The 22,019-nt window shown below is 41.6% G+C and overlaps 1 protein-coding gene across 2 annotated transcripts in view; it reads left to right on the plus strand.

Annotated features, from left to right (window-relative positions):
- Window positions 1-2,439: 2,439 nt before the first annotated feature.
- elmo1 (engulfment and cell motility 1 (ced-12 homolog, C. elegans)) overlaps window positions 2,440-22,019 on the plus strand; it is a 103,134-nt gene continuing 83,554 nt past the window's right edge. For both annotated transcript variants that reach the window (XM_036566424.1, XM_036566425.1), the window contains exon 1: window positions 2,440-2,612. The gene's annotated coding sequence lies outside the window, so the exon portion shown is untranslated. The remainder of the gene's footprint in view (window positions 2,613-22,019) is intronic.

Here is a 22,019-nt window from a genome sequence, read left to right on the forward strand (position 1 = left end):
CATGAAAACAAATGCATGTACAAATGTCTGTGTATCTGATCCTACACATTGAAGCTCATGTAGGAGTTATAAGGAGCATCTCAGAACTTTCTTTTTGAATGGGGGAAATTACATTGCAGCAAATCAGAAGAGAGATTATTTTACACAAATCAGTCTTCAAGGCACAGTAACAAAAAGAGCCTATATAACTCTTGAGAGATAAAGAGAGGTTGGAAAATGATCATGTAAAATGAAGTACAACTGTTTTTGTTGCATAAACCACACAAACCTTATGATTAGACATCAGAGGTGGGAAAAAAATAAAAAGAAGACAAATGTAGGACCTCTTGTAAGGTGATACGATGGGTGAAAAAAATGTTTCCTTTAATCTTGCGCTCATCTTAGAAATCCGGCATTCTGTATCTGTCTTTAATCTTGAGCTTGTCTTAGAGATCTTGTGTCCCATAGCTGTCTGGGGTGTATGTCTGCTGTTTTATGCTGAGTTTAACTCTGTGCTCCACGTTAACAGAGCACATTCACTGTGTCCTGCCTTAATTAGATGCTATTTAAATACATATGAGCTGTATGGAGAGAAAAAGAAAGCCAGCACAGACTGAATATGATAAGCAGCCTATTTAACTGAGGCCTTGGGACACATTTTAGAATAATTTGTTGGCCTGTTATAATCGCTGACCTTAAGCATGTGTGTATGTGTGTATCTTCTAGTAATAGTGTGCTTAGTCTCCTGTGGTTCCTCTGCTTTCCCTCTTTTTATTTTCCATGGTAGCTCTCTGTGGCGATTTGGCCTGAGGCGTTACATAAATCAGCAGCATTAGAACCTCGTGTGTGTGCAGCTCTTTTATCTGGCCTCAGACATCAGTCTCCCAGATGAGTCCTCTTAACTGGCACCTACCCCTGTGTTCTTCAGTCAGAGTGAGACCAGACACTCCTTATTGAATCACTTTTGTTCTGAAGCCGAGGGTTTAAGTTCATTTGGAATGATTGGTGCAGCTGTAGAAGGCCCTTCAGCACAAGCAAAGCTGTGAGATGTGTGTTGTGGAAGAAATTATTTCAAAAACAACTTCTCTCCAGAAAGTATGTAACGTAGAAAGAGTAAAAGGTCTTTGAGTCTGGAAAAGTGTATGGTTCTTCTCATGCAGGAGGTGACAGCGGTTCAAGACAACAAATTGTGGGCAAAATGCCTTTTCTGATTGTTACTGTTACTGCGATATTTCTAGAACATGCTTTTTTTTTACAAAAACTACTTAACGTCAATCTAGGTTTGATTATTTGGCTGTAATCAGAGTGGATTCATGAATTACAGGCCAACAGACACTAAAGACTGCCTTAAAGAACACTTACTAGTGTTTGCTCTTTCTAATTGAGCAAAGGAAATATTGTAAATAGGTACTTTACAGTACAAACGTACTGTACTGTAAGTGGGAAATTACATCTAACTTTCAGGGCCAATAACTGCTCACACTGTAGCATATAGTATTTGAATCTAACCTATGCTGGAAAAAAGAGAGTGAACAGAGAAAGAGATCATGTTACATAAAATTTAAAGAAAGAATAAACAGTGAAATCAAGGGCTTCTTTTGTTTTATTAATTCATAATGATCAAAATAGTAAATTATTAAGCCAATTGTTCATTGAAAACTTGACATTAAACTGGGAAGCGCTTGATTTAGACATTCTCCATTAATAATAATTGTAAGTGAACAGTAATTGACTGCAAATTGGGATTGAATAGAATAGAATAGAAAACTCATTTGTCATTGTACAAGTACAACAAGATTTAGTTTTAATGCTTCCTGTGCTACAAATGCTGAGAATAATACTAATAATAAGTAGAATAATGACAATAATTGACAATAATAATAACAGAATAATGCAAATAAGACCACAAATATATACAAGACACTCATCCATATGTGCATAAATATACATAAAACTGAGTGCTAAGTGTCCATGGTTAGTATGCAGAAATACAATACTGATAATACAGTAGCATACAGCAGTGCCAAATGTTCAGCAATGATGCACATAACAGACTCATTGCAGTAGAATCAAGCAAGATGTAAGCCTGATGTGTAGTTATTTGTGTAGTTGTGAGGCTGATGTGTATTTGTATAGTTGTGTAAATGTAAGGCTGATGTGTAGTTGTTTATTTGTGTAGTTGTGAGGCTGATGTGTATTTGTATAGTTGTCTAAATGTAAAGCTGATGTGTACTTGTGAGGCTGGTGTGTGTTTGGATAGTTGTGTAAGTGTAAGGCTATTGTGTAGTTGTGTAGATGTCAGGCTGATGCGTAGCTGTTTATTTGTGTACTTGTGAGGCTGGTATGTGTTTGTGTAGATGTATGATTGAGGCTGGGTTTACTGAAGCTCAGAGTGAGTGGGCGTGGCCAGCGCTCAGGATTTCTGCGCTCTGATTGGCCGTGAGGCGCCTCGCTGCTCTGAGCGGAGGAACTAAGCAGCAGAGGGAGGAGGAGGAAGTGAAAACAGCAGCACTGTCTGTGGAGAGCGAAAGACAGAGAAACACACAGAGAGAGAGAGATAGAGAGATAGAGAGAGCACTACTACAGCTCCGAACTCCGAACAGCAGCGGTCTGGTGGAGCCTCGCCGCTTCAGGTTAGTGAAATCTCCTCGGTTAAAGCGGCGGTGCGACGACCCGCCCGCCGGCTTGTCTCTGTTTTACTTCTTCAGGCGGCGGGTGAATAGTTTCCCGCTGCGCTGAGGACAGCTGGCCGGTGCAGCACCCCTCGGTGTGGTTGTACGAGTGGACACAGCACGAGAGATGGCGAGGGAGGAAGGAAGGGTGGGGAGAAGTTAAAGGGGTGAGAAAGAGCAGAGTGTTGTCCCCGTCACGGCTCTCTCACAGGGTAACTTTAAATGAGGTATTTGAACCGCTTTCTCTCATTCCTCTCAGTGCCTCTGTGACAGCAGTGTAGCCTCCAGAACAAGAGCCAACTTTCTAAAGCAAGTGTGTTCCTTTGTGTCCAAATGCAGAATTGAGCGTCATGTGTCTGGCTGCAGTGTCTTTTCAGAGGCGCCAGTGTCCGCGTAGTCCTTTAAAAGTGGAAGTTAAAGAGTGAAATGGGCTAAATGGTGCTTGTGTTTCTTGTCAGGGTCTCATGTGGCTGTGTGAAGGGAGACAATCAGAGATAATCACACATGGACACGTAGCTGTTAATGAGATATGCTAATACAATGTGACTGCTAATTGTTATGGGCTTTACTTTCCCATTTACAAGTGTGGTTCACTTTGGAATTTGTTAGTGTAAGGAAATACAAGAACAAAGGGATATCTGAATATCCGAGCATTTGGAAAATGGTCTTAGCCATCATTCCTGCCTAGATTTCTTCTAATATGAAAAGTGCATCATTCATCACCTGCAAAAGTTCAACACTGAACACTGTTTTTCCTGCTTTGGCTTTAAGGAAACCTCCATTATTCTCCATGATATGATTTAATGGCTTGGCAACACTAGGAAAGACTCTTAAGCAGTGACAGTCGCTTTCTTTCATCCTCAAGTAGTTGAGTCACTTCTTGGGCTGGAGGTTATGGTGACATCAGTGCCTTCGCCCAGTGGACTGATTGTGAGCTCTTGTCCATGCTCGCCAGGACAGACATGTCTGTATGAAGTAGTCCAGAAGCACACGTCTTACATTTTTGGGTCAGACCCAATTAAATCATAGTGGAGTCAATGCCCAATGGATGGCTTTAGTCATTGTTGTAATAGCAGTGGATACTCACATTCATGTGTGACTAACGTGTGGTGTCCAACCACATATTTGTTGGCCATGTCTGTTATTATGAAGACAGCAGATGACGAGGAGTAGTGCAGTGAATACATGCGTATGTGTCAGAGCTAGTTAGTACAGTAAGCATCACTTACAGTTTGTTTGGCCACTTCAAGACCACTTTAAAGAGAATTTACACCAATGGGTCAGTGGGTGCCGTAGGCTTATTCTAAAATTATTGTTTTCCTCTGTTGAGCTTTTGAGCTGTGGGGGTGTTATGTTTGTTGAAGACAGCAGCAGAGATCTTTTGTTTTTTGTTCCACCCGCCCAGCCAGTTTAAGTTCCTAGTTTACTGTCCCGTGAGGAGGAGCTCATTTGAATTTACCTCACATGCAGTGTGCATAAATCTTTTGTGCAGTTCCTCAGTCTCTCACCTTCCACTGCCAATTTTATGAGCAGTTACAGTTACGAACTGTCTGTGATTTCTCTCACTTCTCTCTTTCTAGCTCCACCCTACCCTCCTCAGCTCATATCCACACTCTTTTACTCGAAGGGAGTTGTTGCTTTGTAAATTGCTCCTCTGGTGATGGCTTCCTCCCTGGCCTTTCTTATCTCTGCCTCATGATGACAAGCCTACTGGAACAGTCTCTACTGACTCTGTTGCCAAAAAAAGCTTTATTGCAGGTTAAGACTCTTCAGTTTTTTGCACAAAGGTTACTGTAGTTGCTCACCAGGTTTTCAGGGGCTTGTCGACACTATCAGACGGCGGGTAGATCATCACCCCTCCTCCATAGGCCGTAGTTTGCTGGGTTAGATTAATTTGCTTCCCGTTTGAGATGAAAGTTGCCATGCATGTAATTACCGCCTCTGGTCTTAGATTAATTACAGAAGAAGACAGGTGCAAATGGAGGTGTCAAAGTCACAGTGCTGGGAGTGATGTGCAAAAGTATGAGGAGCTCTGCTAATGTCTAGGGATGCACAGTGATATTGGAATTCTATCAGTGTCAGCAGTAAATTGCTCTTAAAAATGATCAGCATCGACAGATTGACCAATACTTCAAACCTTTACTTGATGTATTAATTATACTCTGGAACAGCTGAAAGTTTAGGGAACACTGGACTGTTGTACTAAATTTAGCAAAATTAGGCCCTTACAATATGGTTATTTCCTACCTTGATGTTTGATCATCTTTGCTCATTGCACCTCTGCTTCTAGTCTCCTTTTCTGCAAATGATTAATGAACTAAACTCTGCTAAGACAAAATTCAGGCCAATGTGAAGCTCTAGATGGACCGCTTTAGGGCTTTACCTCATACTAGCTAATCAGGTAGGCTGTTTTCTGCTGGGTGGCAGCCTTCCTGTCCTCTTGCAATGGACCGTAGGTAATAATCTCTATGTTGGGCCCTGCACCTGTGCGATCAGTAACTCAGGAATATGGTAGCCTGTTCACTCTACTTGCTCCTCTTCTGGATGGACTGGCCTTGCTGGTGCTGGTTTGGCACAGGCTGCCAGCCTCTGCCTGGGCACAGAGAGTCTTTTGTATAGAGGCTCACCACAGAGTTGTGCTTCAGTTCACTGCAGCTGCACACTCGAGGTCCATCCAGCTGTGCTCGCCTGTATACTCCAGCTGTGGCCGCTATAAAAAGTTTCCCTCTCTGATATTTGTCAGATGTCTACGCTCCTGGTGTAACCCTCAGGCCAGAATATCGAGCAGCGTCCCTGTAGCGAGTTGCTCTCCCTTTTCTCCACTTCGCCACCTCTCCTGCTCTGGCACTGCCATTAAAAGAGCGTGTGACTGAGGGCGATGACACTAATGAACTTGGAGCTCAAATGCAAATCTGTATAAATCCAGCAGTGATCCTGATACCACTCCATGGATCATATGGGTTTAAAGTACAGCACTAATGGCTTAGGACTTGATCCAGTTTGCTCAGACTTGCTGCTAAGTTGGGATTTACTGTGTATGTACTGGGGTTTGCCAGGTGTTTTGGATTTATTGCTTGTGGTGGCACTAATTCACTGGTTCCTGGACTATAGAAGTATTCCTGTGTGACGGACAGCATTGAACTCTGTTGCATACATGCTTTGAGCTGAGTGCGAGAGAGAAAGAGCGGAAGAGAGAGAGTCTCTTTGCCCTCTTGAACTGCGGGTCCCATCATAACAAAACTGTTAATTTGATTTGACAGCACATATGGATGACTTGGGGAGGTGAAGTGAAAATAAAGGGCTAGGCCATTGTAGTAGCATTGTGCTGTGCTTTGGCTTCTAAGAAAACTTTATCTCCCCTTGCTTTGTCTTCTGAGTAAGCTTTAACTGCCTTCACTTTGACTTCTAAGTGAGCTTTAACTGCTTTTACTTTGACTTCTAAGTAAGATTTATCTCCCTTTGCTTTGACTTCTAAGAAACCTTTAGCTCTCTTTGCCTTGACACTCGAGTTCTTTCTTTCTCAGTTTGGCCGGATATTGCATTATCGGCTGCAGTTTTCAGACTGTTTATTTTAAGAGGCCAGAATTGCCCCCGTTTTTGAGTTGCATTTTCCTGTTGATGAACTGCGCGGCATTAGACCTAATTAGGCTTTACCCCACTAGAAATGTTTGTTTTGGATGTGCCTGATGTCTGCATTGTGAACTTCCTTTTTACTACTTCAGTTGTTAATCTGGAAAGTCATGAAAATTGTTTGTGGTTTTGTTTCTGTGTGAGATCCTGCTGTGCTTTTGTGTGAAGATCACTGCGGTATCTGGCTGATTGTATTACATTGTGCCTGAGGTCCTCATTGCAGTCTGACCTTGATTTTAAATGCTTGCAAGTATAGAGAGCAGCAAGATAAGCAGTTGCTGAAATATGCAGTTCTCATATGGACATTTGATTGACTCTTGGCACAGATTATTTGACCATTTTTACAATGAGATTAAGAAAAATGCAGAGATTAACAGTTGCTGCCGCAGATCTCCATACAGACAGCTTACTATTTTCAATCCTCCTGATGCAGGAGACGTATTTCTAAGCATTGGACGTGCAGTGTAAAAGTGGACTGTTTTGCCTGTTTTTAGACATCAGTCTGTTTAGACTGCATTTGCTGGTACATTGTGGAATTTAAAGCACCACTAGGACTAAGCACTGTCCATTTGATGGTGATCTGCAGGCTATTTCTTATTTTTCTGAAATAACAACTTCCACTGAGAATATATCTCACTGTCTATGTCATATGCCGCCAGTGCTCTCTTGACATGGATTTCCCCATTGGATTGACCCAATTTGGCAGCGCTATTGAGCACTGAACCCAGCTGATTAAAATGCACCAGTGGTCACCTTCAGCCAAGTTTTCAGCACCACTGATTATGTTGGGCAGCTTGGCACTACAGCTGGCTCGGGGCATGGTCTCAGTGACCGTTATTTTTCGCTCAACGTCATAGACTTGGTTTATAAACCATGAGGCACAAAAACAGAGTGCTGTATTTGAGATCCGGTGCCAGGATGCCTCACATGAACCTTTCTCAGTTTTTGACAGCAACTCCACTATGAATGTCTCACCCATTCAGATCTCATGAGCTCTAGTTCAAGGATGCATAACTGTAATGTTAATGCACTGCTGACTTGACTGCTAACAAGTGCTTTTCTTTGCTAACTCTGACATCACCATAGCCCCAATAACAGTGCAAAGCCCATAAAGAGCAGGTGTACATCTGCTGGAGCTGGAGCTGAGATTGATCTGAAGGTCGCCATTCAGTTGCACTGATTCTGGAATGTTAGAATTAGTTATAATGAATGACATGCAATGAAGTTTGTGCTGTTTTTTGGCCCAAATCAAATTTTGAGGTTATTTTCAAATCCAAAAATTAGGAATGGGTACTTGAGTCAAATAATATTTGAATTTGTGATCTGGAGGCACGAAATGTAAATGTATATTCAAATAATTTCACTTCATTTTACTTCATCTAATGTTACCAGCTTAGACACATAACTTATTTCACCTTTTAACTCAAAGGTAGCAGGTTTATGAAGAGTTAGTTACATGATGAACTATGTTGAAAGTTTTATTCCATTAAATCTATAATGAATACATTGTAAAATAGGCTTGAGGTTCCTGTTTATAGATTATTTTCTGCAATGCTTCTTATGTACTTTAGTTCTGCTATCTTTCTGCTCCCTGGCACCAGAGTCCCTTTAGTGGCGTGGTGCGGCTTTTCTTGTCTGGTGTGCGTTAGCCTGGTAGCCTTTAGCTGGCTCCAGTAAATTTTCTATGCCCTCTGGTGGAGTATAATGTCCAGACATCGCATTATTCTTCGGTATGAGAACATATGACACTCTATTTGCTAATTTGCAAATTTAGTATTTGCTTTTTAAATGTGTGTCACATTTCAAATGTTTGAACATTCTGATTCATCTATAATTAAAAAATAAAAAAGAGATGGTATATTGTTTTCTGTATACCCACATCTGCTAAACTCCTCTGGTCACATTTGAAATAATGAAATCAAATTGTGATTTATTTTGAGATTTCATGAAGCATTTAATTACTTCTGAAAAATCATGAGCAAATCAAGATTTGCACCCCTATTGGCAGCCAGTTCCCCTCAGTGGGGCCTGGAATTGGAACGAGACAAGTGACTGCTGAGTGTAACAGACAGTGAATCTGTTTTCCGTTTTTTTTGTTAGCATGTGAGCTGCTGGAATTCCCGTATGCCACGCTCCCACTCCAGACATGCTTGACCTGGCCTACCGCTCCAGTTGGAATGCACTTCAGGTGGTTTTCTTTTCTACTGCCCTGCTTTCCCTGCTGCACTGTTTGATCGTTCCCCGTCTCTGTCTCTCGCTCTGGCTGCCGGTACCCTGCCAGGCGAGGCATCTGTCTGTTGGCCACCTGCTGTAAGCACTGTCTCACAGTCTGCCCTCTCACAGTACTGTGTCTGCAAACAAACAGTAGCACTGTGCTGGACCAAAGCTGGGCTGACACCAGGCCAACGCCGGGCCGCCTTCATGCGGCTGTACAGGCTAAGCTGGGTTGCTTTCCACTTGCAATTCTGTCTGGATTTGTTGTCTGACTGGACTGAACGCATTGCTCCATGATCCAGGACTTAAGTCATGCACAACTGTCTCGTAAGCCACTGCTAACAACAAAGAACCACTGAGATTGTATAAAAGAGAAAAAGAGAAGAGCTCACATCCGTCCTCAGCGTGGTGGAAATGTCTGAGAACAGAGTCAGGTGAGCCGCTTCCTGTTACAGCCTGCAGTGTGCTCTCATCCATTTCCTCCTTTAACAAACACTCAGTTTTTCCATCAACGAGTATCATTTTCCTTCCTTTTTAATGCTTGATTCTATCAGAGTGACATTCAAGAGGACAAGAGGATCATGTCGATTAGAGGACTACTCTCTCCATGGGCAAAATGCAGTTTATTACTAGATATAATTTGAACAATTAGATAATAAGAGTTTGCAGGCTTAAAAGGCTTTTTTAAACAGCCTGAAGAGAGTGATTCTGTATTGATGTTTTTTTTTTCTGTTTTTCCTGCCTTGCAAAAAAAATACAAAGACAGAAAATGATGGCTGTAGGTCACCATGCCTGTGTTCATGGCCTAAAATAGATGTGCAGCAGGCGCATCAAAGCGTTTGCCCCCAAATGAAGGACCTCCCTCACCAATGTAAGTTTGACTACCATAAAAAATAACAGCCCATAGCAAACCTCAATGAATGGGTAGGGCTGACGAAGGGAGAGATGAAAAGGGTGTGTGTGGGCACATACAAACAGCAGTCTGGCATTGTGTAGCTCTCATTGGCTGGATGGGGGCGTTTCTGCTGGCAGGGCTTTGACTGATGAAGATGGCTCTTCCTCATGTCCAGTCAGTGTGTAGAGCCTGGACCTCTGGAGCTTGCCCAAGCCTGGAGGAGAGAAGGGTGTGTATTAAACACAGCTGGGGTAAGGGAGGGGAAGGGGACAGCTGGCTGTGTGTGTCTGTCTGTGTATGTCTGTGTGTGGTGCTTGGATCACAGTGTCTTCTTTGTTTCCTCCCCTGTGCCAGTCACAAAGTGGATCATTTAAGACTGCCGCCATTGGGAGGCCCCTGATTCCAAGCCTTAAGCCTCAGTATCCACATGGTGGATCCGTTGCTATGGGTCATATGGAGAGCTGAAGGAGTTTTGAAGGTTGAATTGGTCAGCAGGCCATTGACTGCCACCTCGAAAGCTGTGTTGTCGTTCTGTAGTCTGTGACACACCCATATTAGGAACTCTGGGTCTAAGCTTGTTTCCTCTGAGAGAAAATGAATGTTACCATCACGCTCTGTGGTAAACAAAAAATGTTCCAAAGCCCAAGTGTTTTACCATACAGAGATTTTTCCTCACAATGTGGCTGATTCCTCTGAATTATGAGCTGAAATATGAATAATGCTACAAGCGAACACTGCTGTATATTAAACTGACATTGTAACACAGGCATCCTCACTAAAACCTCTACACAAACCATTATGCTTTGTCAAAAGTGCTAGTTAAGTCGCTTTGGCGGTCATAGGCTAGAGTTTGAGTAGCTAGTTTTGGTTATACAACTGTATTGAAATTAGATTTTAATTAAATTAAGTTTGTAAATTTTTTTTTAATTGTACAGGAATGTTAGCTTGCATGGAACGTTAGCGTACATTGTAGAGGTGCAAAATGTATTGGATTTGGAACACTTTACCACAGGGCGCTACTGAGACGACTTTCAGAAGTGCCATTAATTTTTCTGAGAGACAATTTCTGTAGATCCAGTGTTCCTAATGTAGGCTAGAAGGCTTCAGAGGTGTAGTGAAACTGTTATATAATTATATATTATAGTTATAATTATGTTGTATTTGTCATTGCAATGTAAGCCTTAATGGTTTAAAAAGCAGCATTCGATATTGTATCATATTGTGCTGTATTGTAGCATTTGTACTGCTATTTTGATGTGACTGCTGTGTTTCGAAACCCTTTTTTTGGGTAGGAGTGTTGGTGGGGGGGATGTTGTCGAAGCTGTAGTGTCTTTGAAAATTAAGCCAGCCAAGGTGCCTTAGAAGTTTTACTTCTTCAGTCTATGAGATTTTGTGTGTGTGTGTGTGGAAACATGTTTATTTTTGCTGCTCTCAATAATAGTTTCCACAGACAGTGGAAACTCAGGATAGAAAAGCGCTGTGCCTCTATGTTCTGTTTCTGTCAGGTTGAATGGTAAATCGCTAAGTTTTTCTAAGGGGCTTCAGACTTACCCTCATTTAGAAAAAGACTTTTTCTGCGCCCGACTTCCACTGTCTGTGTATGCTGAACCATTTTTCTTGAAGTAGGACATATAAAAATAGTAACAAATCAATCACAGAACATTCCAGGCTCTTGCAGGTCTCAATCTAGGGTAGCACAACCCATCAGGGATTTTCTCTGATATGCTCCTCAGATTTGCAGAGCTGAAAAACTTGACTAGTCGACCTAAAAGGGTAAAAATAGAGGACCTGAATTTAGTTTAGCCTATAATTATGGACAAATGACGTTACACAGAATTTGACTTCAGTGTGTGCATGTTTTGCTCTGTTTTATTTTATTTTTCAAATCAGAATAATTGTTCCCAGGTCTCTCCCATGTCATGTGCATACTAGCATGGTAGTTGGCTTAAAGCTAGCACTTCTTGACCATCTTTATTGACAGTGGAGCACCTTAACTCACTTGGAGGTGAGTGTTACTGTGCCATCATGCTGATGCCTGAATGGCTGCTGTGTTGCATAATGTAATAATTGACAAAGTGAGAACCATAGTGATTTCTAGGAAAGCTTGAATATACAAAGAAAGGTGCATTTCTAGGTGAAAAGCACTTCATGGACCTGGCTTCAAAATTCACTCTCACTCATTCACTCACTCACTCATGCTTAGCAGGCTGCTTTAGGGTGCGTACCCTATGTTGCATTATTGGAGGGAAGAGACGCCACACAATGTTAATGCAGAATAGGCCTGGGCGATAGGTCGATGTAATTGGATATCGTCGATGATTGACAAGAAATCTGATGGTGATTTGTAAAAGGTGATAATTGACGTTTTGGGAGAAGAACTGAGAGAGAATTAGAGAGGAGTAATTTTCCATTAAACAGCTTGTAAATATGTTGGGAAATTGAGGTTCACCTTTGAGAATTGTGCGGGCATGTGCCTCAATAATCCGCAACAATTCAAGGATAACGTTTCTCAACATAAAATAGCAAAGATCTTTTGCTTTTCATCATCTATGGTGCATAATAACATTAAAAGTTTCAGAGAATCTGGAGAAATCTCTGTATGCAAGGGACAAGGCCAAAAAACAGAATTTGCTGGCCATGATGTTGGGGCCCTCAAGTGTCACTGCATTAAAAACAGACATGTCTGACCACAGTCTGTGAAAACAGTTTATCATTGCATCCACAAATGCAAGTTAAAACTCTAAAAAGCAAAGAAGTAACCAAATATAAACAGGTCCTACAAATGCCGCCACCTTCTCTGGGCCTGAGCTCATTTAACATGGACTGAGGCGAAGTGGAAAATTGTCCTGTGGGCTGACAAATCAACATTTGAAATTCTTTTTGGAAATCATGGACACTGTGTCCTCTGAGCTAAAGACAGCTCAGCTTGTTATCAGTGCACACTTCAAAGGCCAGTATTCATGATGGTATAGGGGTGCATTAGTGCACATGGCATAGGTGATGTGCACATCAGTGAAGGCACCATTAATGCTGAACACTAAATACAGGTTTTGGCAACATATGCTGCCATCCAGACAACGTCTTTTTCAGGGAAGGCCTTGCTTATTTCAGCAAGACTATGCCAAACCACATTCTGCATGTATTACAACAGCACTGCTCCATATTAAGAGTCCGGGTGCTAAACTGACCTGCCTGCAGTCCAAATCTGTCACCCACTAAGAACATTTGGCGCATTATGAAATGAAAAATACGACAAAGATGACCCTGAACTGTTAAGTAGCTGAAATCCTATATCAGACAAGAATGGGAAAACATTTCACTTTCAAAACTATAGCAGTTGGTCTCCTCAGTTCCCAAATGCTTACAGAGTGTTGGTAAAAGAAGAGGTGATGAAACACTGTGGTAAAGATGCCCCCGTCCCAACTTTTTTGGAAAGTGTTGTTGGCATCAAATTCAAAATGGGCAAATATTTTTCAAAAAACAATAAAATTTCTCAGTTTCAACATTTGATATGTTGTCTTTGTAGTATTTTCCTTTAAAAATATGGTTTACATGATTTGCATATCATTGCATTCTATTTTATTTTCATTCTGCACAGCATCCCAACTTTTTTGAAAATGGGGTTGTGTATGAAATGAAAGGCCTGAAACCATACTAAACACACTCCGCAGTACACAAAGGCAGGGTCCATTCAGTGTTGCTCTCTCTTTAGAAACTCAATCAGAGTAATGAAACTTCAGCAAAAAGCAGCAGGGGTGCTGTAGAAGAGAGCTGATTCGCATCATTGACAGTGTTCATCCTTATCTGTTAGTGTTTTGAGTTACCTCAGAGTTGCCTTCACAGGGGAGAGAAAACAGAGGTAGTGTGTGCAGGCTTGCAGTATGATCTCCAGGTTGGTAGTAGATGAGGTTTTACAGGGATGAAGGGGTGAGTGACCTGATTTAAACTTTTTGCATAGCCTTTTTGTAAATTCCACTGCGGATGTCAAGTGTGCATACTTAACAGGCCCTTCAGCACAGAGACGCAAAGACTTCGTGTTAAAGTGCTTGGGCCTGGGAACTCGCCTGAGCCACCATCATGCTGACAGTTGTCGTTAATCTTTTAATTGTGTGATGGATTATGACCGGTATGATGGAGCGCATGTGACCACAGTGTTTATTTTCCACATTGCCTGAGAGTACCATGGTCATCTGTTGTGGAGTCTCTGACCTGGAGCCTGCTGTTCTCCGTTTCCACTGCCTTATTGACTGCAGGGAGAACTGAGACGAGACTCAATGAGGCTACGCAAAACAAGAGTGCTGATCTCCTTCTCTCATTCGAACTCACTCACCTCGCGGTGAAAGGAGTCATCGAAACACATTTAAAACAGCCACTGAAGCATGAACCCCCGCGCTCCGTTAGTGAAAAGTGAATCTGAGCATTTTTGTGGGGAAGCTGTTCAGAGCAAAAAGAGTTCAGTAGTGGGGCAGAATAGGCGTAATGGAACGTGAAGCCTTGTAATTATGGTAATGTTTTTTGTTTGCTTGTTCTTTTTGCAGGGAGGGGGAAAAAAGAGATTATACTTGTTTAAGGCTTGTGTGGCTTCATCACTAATGAGTGGTGCAAAGCATTTAGCTCCAGCATTGTGTGTGTGTAATCCTGCCGCTCGGTGCTGGCTCCTACTCGCACAGCGAATCCCCAACCTGCTTGCCAATTGTCTGAATGAAGCTCCAGCTCCACTCGCCAGCTCAAGTGGTGCGAGTGCACAACCCCTACAGGCACACAGCACATTTACCTTGACTATGAAATGAGGCTCGCCTCCGAGATTTCATTATCTATTTAATGATCTCGGTGTCTGACAAAACAAACTTGGTCACGCGGGAGCTGTCTGCTTGTAGGGACTTGCTTGAGGCTTACTTCGACATGGGTTTGTGTTGAATTTTGTGGTTAAACACTGATGAATTACCCTTGTCTGCCATGATGCAGAGTTTGAAAGACTGAATGGAGAGCCCAGACATATGTCCTATCCTGCAGTGTTTATTTTTACATTTGGGGAAACGTGCTCTTCCACTTCCTCTTTCTTCGTGGATCTTTACATAGGTTAAGCCAAACCGGAGGTCTTTTTTGTTTCATTACTACTCTGCAGCTGGAACCATAAAATGTATCTATGAGCTCTTGGATCTCACATATTGTGCTACCTTAGCTTGGCGGGAGGCCAAGCTCAATAGAAAAGAAAGAGGCAGCTTGCTGCGCTCCTGCTGTGATTCCCAATGTACTTTACAACCAACTCTTCATGTTACTGACTGTAACATGGCAGACGTTGCCTTTATTTCCCTGTTCTATTGTCCGATAGAGTTACGTGTTTGCCCTCCTGTTGTGAATTTAATAAGGAAGTGGACCTCTGTGGTTAAACTGAGATTCGTGATCATGAGTCTTCTCTTTACCCTGATTACCTAATATTCAGTTTATTTTTCAGCGTGAGGTGCGTTTCATAACCCACGTATGTGAGCCATTCAGTGCTTTTTATAGCGCTGAATATTTCTGAAAGAACAGTTAGATTTTTTTTGTTCTACCAAGCGCTGCCCACTCCATCCCACTCTGCGTTAAGTACCGCTAAGGGCAGCATTGCCCTCATATTGAACATTCATAGCTGTTTAGATATTATAGTGCTTGGGCTTTGGATCTGCTGAATAAAGGTTTTCCTGGCCTGTCCCTAGAGAGATCCACACCATCCCCTCCTCCTCAGGCCACCACCATCAGCCTGTTTGGAGAGACAATGGAGACGGTGGGCTGTTCCTGTGGTTGTCCCATCCACGTCCCCAAACAAGGCCAGTCATGAGGATCGAGGACAAACTGCTTGTGTGTTATTGTGTGCTGCCCACACAGCCAGAGGTCAGCTGCATGTTCTCATAGCGCGCTCATCCTTACCGTGTAAACATGGTAAAAATGGGAAAGCTCATTCATTCAGCTATTTTATTGATTTCTTACATGTTTTTCTTACCCCATTCAGTGTTCAATGTAGAGGCTCCTGGATTCCTGGTCCTGGAGTACCCCTGCCCAGCGTATTTTGGTGTTTTTCCCACTCTAACACACCTGATCTAGTAAATCAGCTAATTAATAAACGCTTGCTGCAGTGAAATGAGTGTGTTAAAGCAGGAAAAACACTTCTAAATGCTTTTAAACAACGCTAGTATGTGTTTCACTGAAATATGAACCCGAATTGGAGAAAAAACATAAATATACCAAAACGTTGTTTCCTCTGTACAGACAATCTTTGGTATGTGCAACAGACAAATTTCTGGCTGAATCGATAATTACAGAATGGATATTTTCAGGTTTAAAACGTGGCTGAGGCATGCTTGACACTGCTGTAACAGTCCATCCACACACACATCATCACACACATCAGTCATACATTAATGTGGCAAGTTTTAACATTTTATGAAAGCGCTAAGACACTCAAGGACGTGTTTTTCACTGTCCTCAATGATTTCGCCCCACTGATGATTTCACCCTGCACCACTTTGGAAAACCACTGTAATGCATGGCTTTTCATTGCTTATTTCTTTACAATGGCACAAGACATGCATAAAACCCACAAGCTAAAAGAGCACAGCATGGTTCAGAAAGAACGGTAGATGTTCTCCTAGTTGTTTTTGTTGCCAAATTATGTCATAAAATTTGCATTGTACTTTTTTTTTTTTACATCTTTTGGTTTAATGTCAAATATGTCAGTGTGAATGCTAAGTGGACCAGAAGTAAAATGCAACAGTGTATTTTCTGCTTTAAAGGAACCAGACTATAGACATGAATGCACCCTAAAGTGTACAGGATATGGGACCATAACTGTAATCACAAAATCTTCCACCACTGAAATGTAACTATAATAGAATAAAGAAAAAAACTTTCTTAACTTTAGTGTTAATTCTAATTTATATTGGTCAGTTTCTCATGTTTGCACATTAAACTGACATTATCAATAAAACAATAAAAACAGGGAAAAATGCAGTAAAAAGATATGACAGTGATGATATTCTTGGTTGACATAAGGATCAGAAAATAAAGATGATACACAGGTCTTCTTCATAGGTGCAATGGGCAGTACTTCTTGGCCTAGGATAAGTTCAGAGCCTCTGTAAAAGATGTGAGGAGGATGGGTTTGGCGTCTGCTGGCCTTGCGTAGCTGGATTGTAGAAGATTGTCATGAGATCCAGATCGTGCAGATTGTTGGACTAGTAGTAGCTGAGCTCACATTCCTGACAGAGTTGTTCTTCAGCCGTGAACGACTGCAACCCCTGGCCTAATCTCTCAGCTATGTCAATTACCCGTCTCGATGAGCCAGGAGATGTACTAACCAGAGTCTTGTGGGGATGCGGAAAAAATTTCTAGGATTTCTCTCATCCCATCTTCTTCCCCATTTAAATAGATATAATTAAGCGGAAAAGACTGCAGTGCTCTGACAGGGATTGATTCATAAGAGCACTGCGCATCCCCATTTAATCAGGGTGAGAGGGAATTTGCTGTGATAATCCGTCCAGTCATGCTCTAGGCCACATGCTGGAGTGTTTCAATATTTATCAGTAATTGAACAGTAATTTAGTAATTGATGAGTGTTTAAATAGTCAAAAGACAACTCGGCGCACCCAACAAAGACCATTAATGGCACATGAATGCCATGAATATGTGTACACATTATTTTAGGCTGTTACTGTTATTGGTAAATTAAAAATATGCCCATCCCTGAATGATACCCCAGCAAATGTGCTGCCCAGATTGTTGATACTGCAAATTGAGTTAAATCTTAAAGCAACAGTGTTACATAAGCCATGATCTACTGTAATTTTATCCAGGTCTTATGAATAAAAGCAAAGAATGATTTGTAGGCCTAGTATTCTGCTTGTGTTTACAGTCTTGGCTAGTTTGACTTTAGGTTTCCCTCAGTGTAAGGAATAGTCTGTGTTCCCCCCTTTCTGTTTTGTTGGAAAGAGTTCGTGGGCTCTTGCATCCTTTGATCTCTCTTCTGCCCATGGTCAGTGTTTACTGGGGCGGGGTGGTGCTGCCCCTGACCTGCTTAGCCTGTTGCCCGCTGGGCAGCTGAGCCTGAGAGCAGAAGGTCACACAGTCAGCGACTCTCTCAGCTTGCCCTGCCTCCATCAAACATACTGTCAGTGCAAAAAGCTTCAGCACCACTGACCCTTCAGGTTGTTTGGCCCTTGTTCCTAACAGCACCTCTCGCGTCCTTTATAGACCCTCTGTGAGTTTAAATGACAGAATTTAACTTGATTACAACAGAAACTGCACTGAAAATCTTTCGATTTACAGTGCAAGTTACTTTATCGACAGTTCCTGGAATATCCTGGGAGCTAAAATGCAGCTTTGAGTTGTGCTGCTATTTTTGCTGGTCCCTCCCTTCCTCAACTAGGATAATGTTACGGTGAGGCACTGTGCTATTGAGAACACAAAGGGATTTCATGTGAAGGCTGCAAACTGTTTTTCCTAGTTTAAGAGCTGATAAAGCAACGCCAGTGGCAGCTGCATGCTGCTGCGACATTACATAAGACTACCGTCATGTTCTCTGTTTTTAAGAGCACTGTTTTGGAGGATTTCATCCAGATTAAATGTCATTAAACCAATAGCTTTGGAATATGACTTCTGTAGTCCCCTCTACAGTTAGCTGCTCTGCACAACATAAACCTGATTTTCATTCTGAACTATGCGTTCATTATTAAGTTGAATCAAACGTTTTGTTGTTTATTCTGTTTGCTATTCACATCTTATTTTATTTATTACATCCTGACATTTTAAAGAAAGCAACACAATATTTTTATAACAAACAGCCTCAACCTTGTCCTCATCTGGCATGCAGTCTTCAATTCTTCGTTCTTTATTTCTTTTTCTCAGTAACAGCTTGTCGTTGTCTTGACGAGCAGTCTTTTCATCATGGAAGGATGGGCAGAAACACCTGTGGATTTTTTCAGATTTGAAGCAAGAGTGCAGTTTGATTTTCTCTTGTATCTCAAAGATGAAGTCTCATTATCCCTATCATCTAATAATTTTTAGACTTGTTTATGCACATATTTTCCTTTCACTTTCCTCTTCTGTATGCAAGTGGATGATCTTGTTTCTAATCTCCTCGGAAACATCTTCTGAAAAACTGTATGTTGTACTTATTGGCCATTTTCATCAGCCTACATTTCTAACAATTGTTCTCTAACCCAGAAGAAAACAGTTGCCTTGCAAATTAAAACTTCTGCATTGCAGCTGGACTAATGATATGTTGCTTTTGTTAAGCACCATCAAGACTTCCCTAACTAGCTGGGCTAAATTGGCGACTTGTTTTCTAGCTATGCTGAAGCGCAGCTTTGAGGCCCACATATAAAGGAGGGCACCACATGTAAGGTGTGTACCTTGTCGTGGCAAAGTTTGTGGTCTGTAATTTTCTTTTTATTTAAAGCACCCATATCTTGTATTTAATTTTCTCCCTTGGGTCAACTGACCAAAAACAGCCATAAATTCATTTGTTCATGCCCATTTTCCCATCTTCTTTTATTCCATTTTCGACAGGCTGTTTTTCCAGTGACTAAAACTGATGTAAGTAAATGGTCTCTGTTCTGACTGGCTGCCCTGCATTGCACTTCATTCAGGAAAGCAGCCTGGGTTGAAACACTCATTAAAACTTTAGAATGGGCAGAGCTGAACCTCTGTAGACTGAATAGATAGATGTAAATGTATTGGTAACAGTGTATATAGCAGTGTTTATATACTATGTCAAACTTTGGTTTTTCATGACATGGACCCTTTAAAATGTTGACTAAAGGTTTTTTTTTTCCTCTTTTTTTCCTCTCCTTTCTGTATGTCGTGTGTACTAAAGGGTGTGCATGTGTTTGCGGACCACTGGTGTAGCTCGTATTGCATTTAGAAATTATCTTACTTCAGCCCTAATTGACCAAATCTTCATACTTAGCCTGTGCCCTGCTTTCAGTGCAAGTCCTCAAGGGGCCGGTAGCACATGGTTTCATCAGGCCTGTCGGAAGCAGACCGCTGTAGGGGAGGGAGGAGCCCCAGGCTCCTGAGCACAGAAGGAGTGGAGGTACTGAACGCTGCACACAGCTAATTGGAACATGGAGCACCACACATACATCTCAAGGAGACGGTCGGCTCTTTGCTGCACAGGAGGAGCTACTTTTGGGTCAGCCATATGTGTCTCTGGTTTAAAGACAGGTTGAGAGAGGCCTGTGGAGTTTAACCTTCAGTGAGAAATTTCCCATGTAGCTGTAATGTGGTTATTGGGTCGTTTGGGTTGATGTGGGGAAAAATGAATTTGTCACAGTGTGTTTTCTTCAAAGACTCAGTCTTGCAGCAGTAATAGCCCGTGATGCACCACACTGTGTGAATCATTCACAACTTCACTGTAGACTTCCTGTTCGATGTGGAGCAGCGATAGATTTTTCACGGTAAAGGCAGTGACATGACAGCACAGTTCCTAATTTTAGAGCATGCATTCTCTATAGAAATTCCTGGTAGAACTCTCACGCTCACTTTCTCTCTCTCTCTCTCTCTCTCTCTCTCTGTCTCTGTCTCTCTCTCTGTCTCTCTCTCTCTCTCTCTCTCTCTCTCTCTCTCTCTCTCTCTCTCTTCCTCTCTCCCTCTCTCCAAAGGCCATCTGTAGCGAGAGACACCATGTCTAATTTTACCAGTTGTATTCCACAGTGCTGGCTTGATGTGCTTACCCGCCCAGTGCCTTGGGCCAGGCCAGACCTTGTCCTGGTGCTGCTCCACTGATCCCTATAAGGAAGGCAGAGTAACTCCGCCTGCCTGGCACCCAGTAAAGAACAGTCTTATTCCTCAGCTGGCAGACCAGAACAACCCGCCTGGCCCTCCAGAGCCTACGCTGGGCGGAACCCACATATGTTGCTTGTCGTCTAGTGACATGAGCCAATTAAACCATCATCCCCCTCCACTTTTAATGTGCACAGAGACAGTGGAAGCTTATGTGCTTGACACCCTCCTTCTTCCTTTTCCCTCTTCAGCACTAAAGAGCAGCTGCTACTGTTGCATCAGTAATAAGGGGAGCGTTCACACTCCTCTAAAGGTCGTGAAAGCGGGAGAGGATGTTGGAAATTAAAGAAGCTAGAATGCTGTAATCAGCAGCACTTGTTTAGGATGGGCTTTTTTTTTGCCTTTGCGCTAATTAGCTCTCTGTGATTGTCTGAGACTGCAGTTCAGTGCTATAGTTTTGGAGATGCACCCATCTTTGAATGCTATAACACAACATGAATGTTCCCTTAGCTACCTATTCTGGGCAACTATAATCTTACTTTACTAGTTTGCTGCAGTTATGGAAGATGAGCTGTTATATTTTGAAAAACTCATTGTCGGCTCTTTAGTGTGTGGAAAATTGATTTGTGCTTGAAATTATTTGGGTTGCCACCGAAACTCCTGCGTATACAGTTGTATGCAAAAGTTTGAAACCCTGGACAAATCATATGTTTTGAAACAAAGTTAACACATCCTCTAAAGAAAGCACACTTAAATATTGGCATTTCTGCAAATTATAGTGCGCAATGTCCATTTATTTGCTGAGTTTGAAAAAAAACAAACATCAGATATAAAATGTGCCATAACCTTTGCACAGGCAGCATTTTATGCTTTATTTTCAGTATATTAAACTCAGCAGATAAACAGTAATTGTTCATTAAAATGTGTTCTCTGTAGAGGATGTGTACTTATTCACTTGGGGTGCCCAAACTTTTGAATACGACTGTATGCTGCCTGTAATAAGTTTGGGGACACTCTGGTTTGATTTTTCAGTATTACTTTTCAGTTAAGTATACAATGCCAGCAATAATTGTAGGCTGTTGCCGATACCTGATATTTTTCCTGTACGTATTGACCGATGCCAATGCCAATACATAGTCAGTTAGAAAATGTAAAAACTGGGGCAATATCTATTTGGATTAGCCTTACAGGGTATTACCAATTTTTTAAGCAGTTATCTGCCAATACTGATATGCATGTGCATCCCCAGCAGGTTTGGCCTGAGTAGTTTTCTTTCTGAGTTATTGTTAAAAGCGCATATTGAAAATCTTTTGGTCCAGAGGTGGTTTAAAGACCTGAAAGGTTTGAATGCTGGTGAGTGTTGGCACCACCACAAAGTAATAGAATGTGGGAAGTATGGCTTTATTTACAGGGTAATGCTTTTTCAGTTGTTCTTTCAGTGATACAGTTTTTACAAAGAAAAATAATTCAAGATCTTTCTGTTTAATGTTAAGTAATTTCATATTGATAAAGAAAACACGCTTTTTCTATAAAACCTTTTTGTCATAATAATAATAATAATAATAATAATAATAATACGCTTTATTTGTATGGCATCTTTCATCCATATAGTGCAGCTCAAAGTGCCTCCAGACAAAAGCAAATTATGAAAAACAGAGTTTGTAAAAATGTCTTTAGCTGTTTGTTAGAATGATGTACTGATGTTGCCTGTCTAATCTCAGTTGGAAGACTGTTCCATTTTTTGGGTGCTTAAAAGCAAAAAGCTGCCTCACCACATCTTTTCTTGTTGACTTTATGTACATTAAGCTGGCCTTCAGTGCTGGATCTTAAAGAATTATTCGGGTTTACTGTGACAAACCATTCAGGATGTA

This window comes from Colossoma macropomum, unplaced genomic scaffold (assembly GCF_904425465.1).
Source record: "Colossoma macropomum unplaced genomic scaffold, Colossoma_macropomum, whole genome shotgun sequence".
Lineage (NCBI taxonomy): Eukaryota > Metazoa > Chordata > Actinopteri > Characiformes > Serrasalmidae > Colossoma > Colossoma macropomum.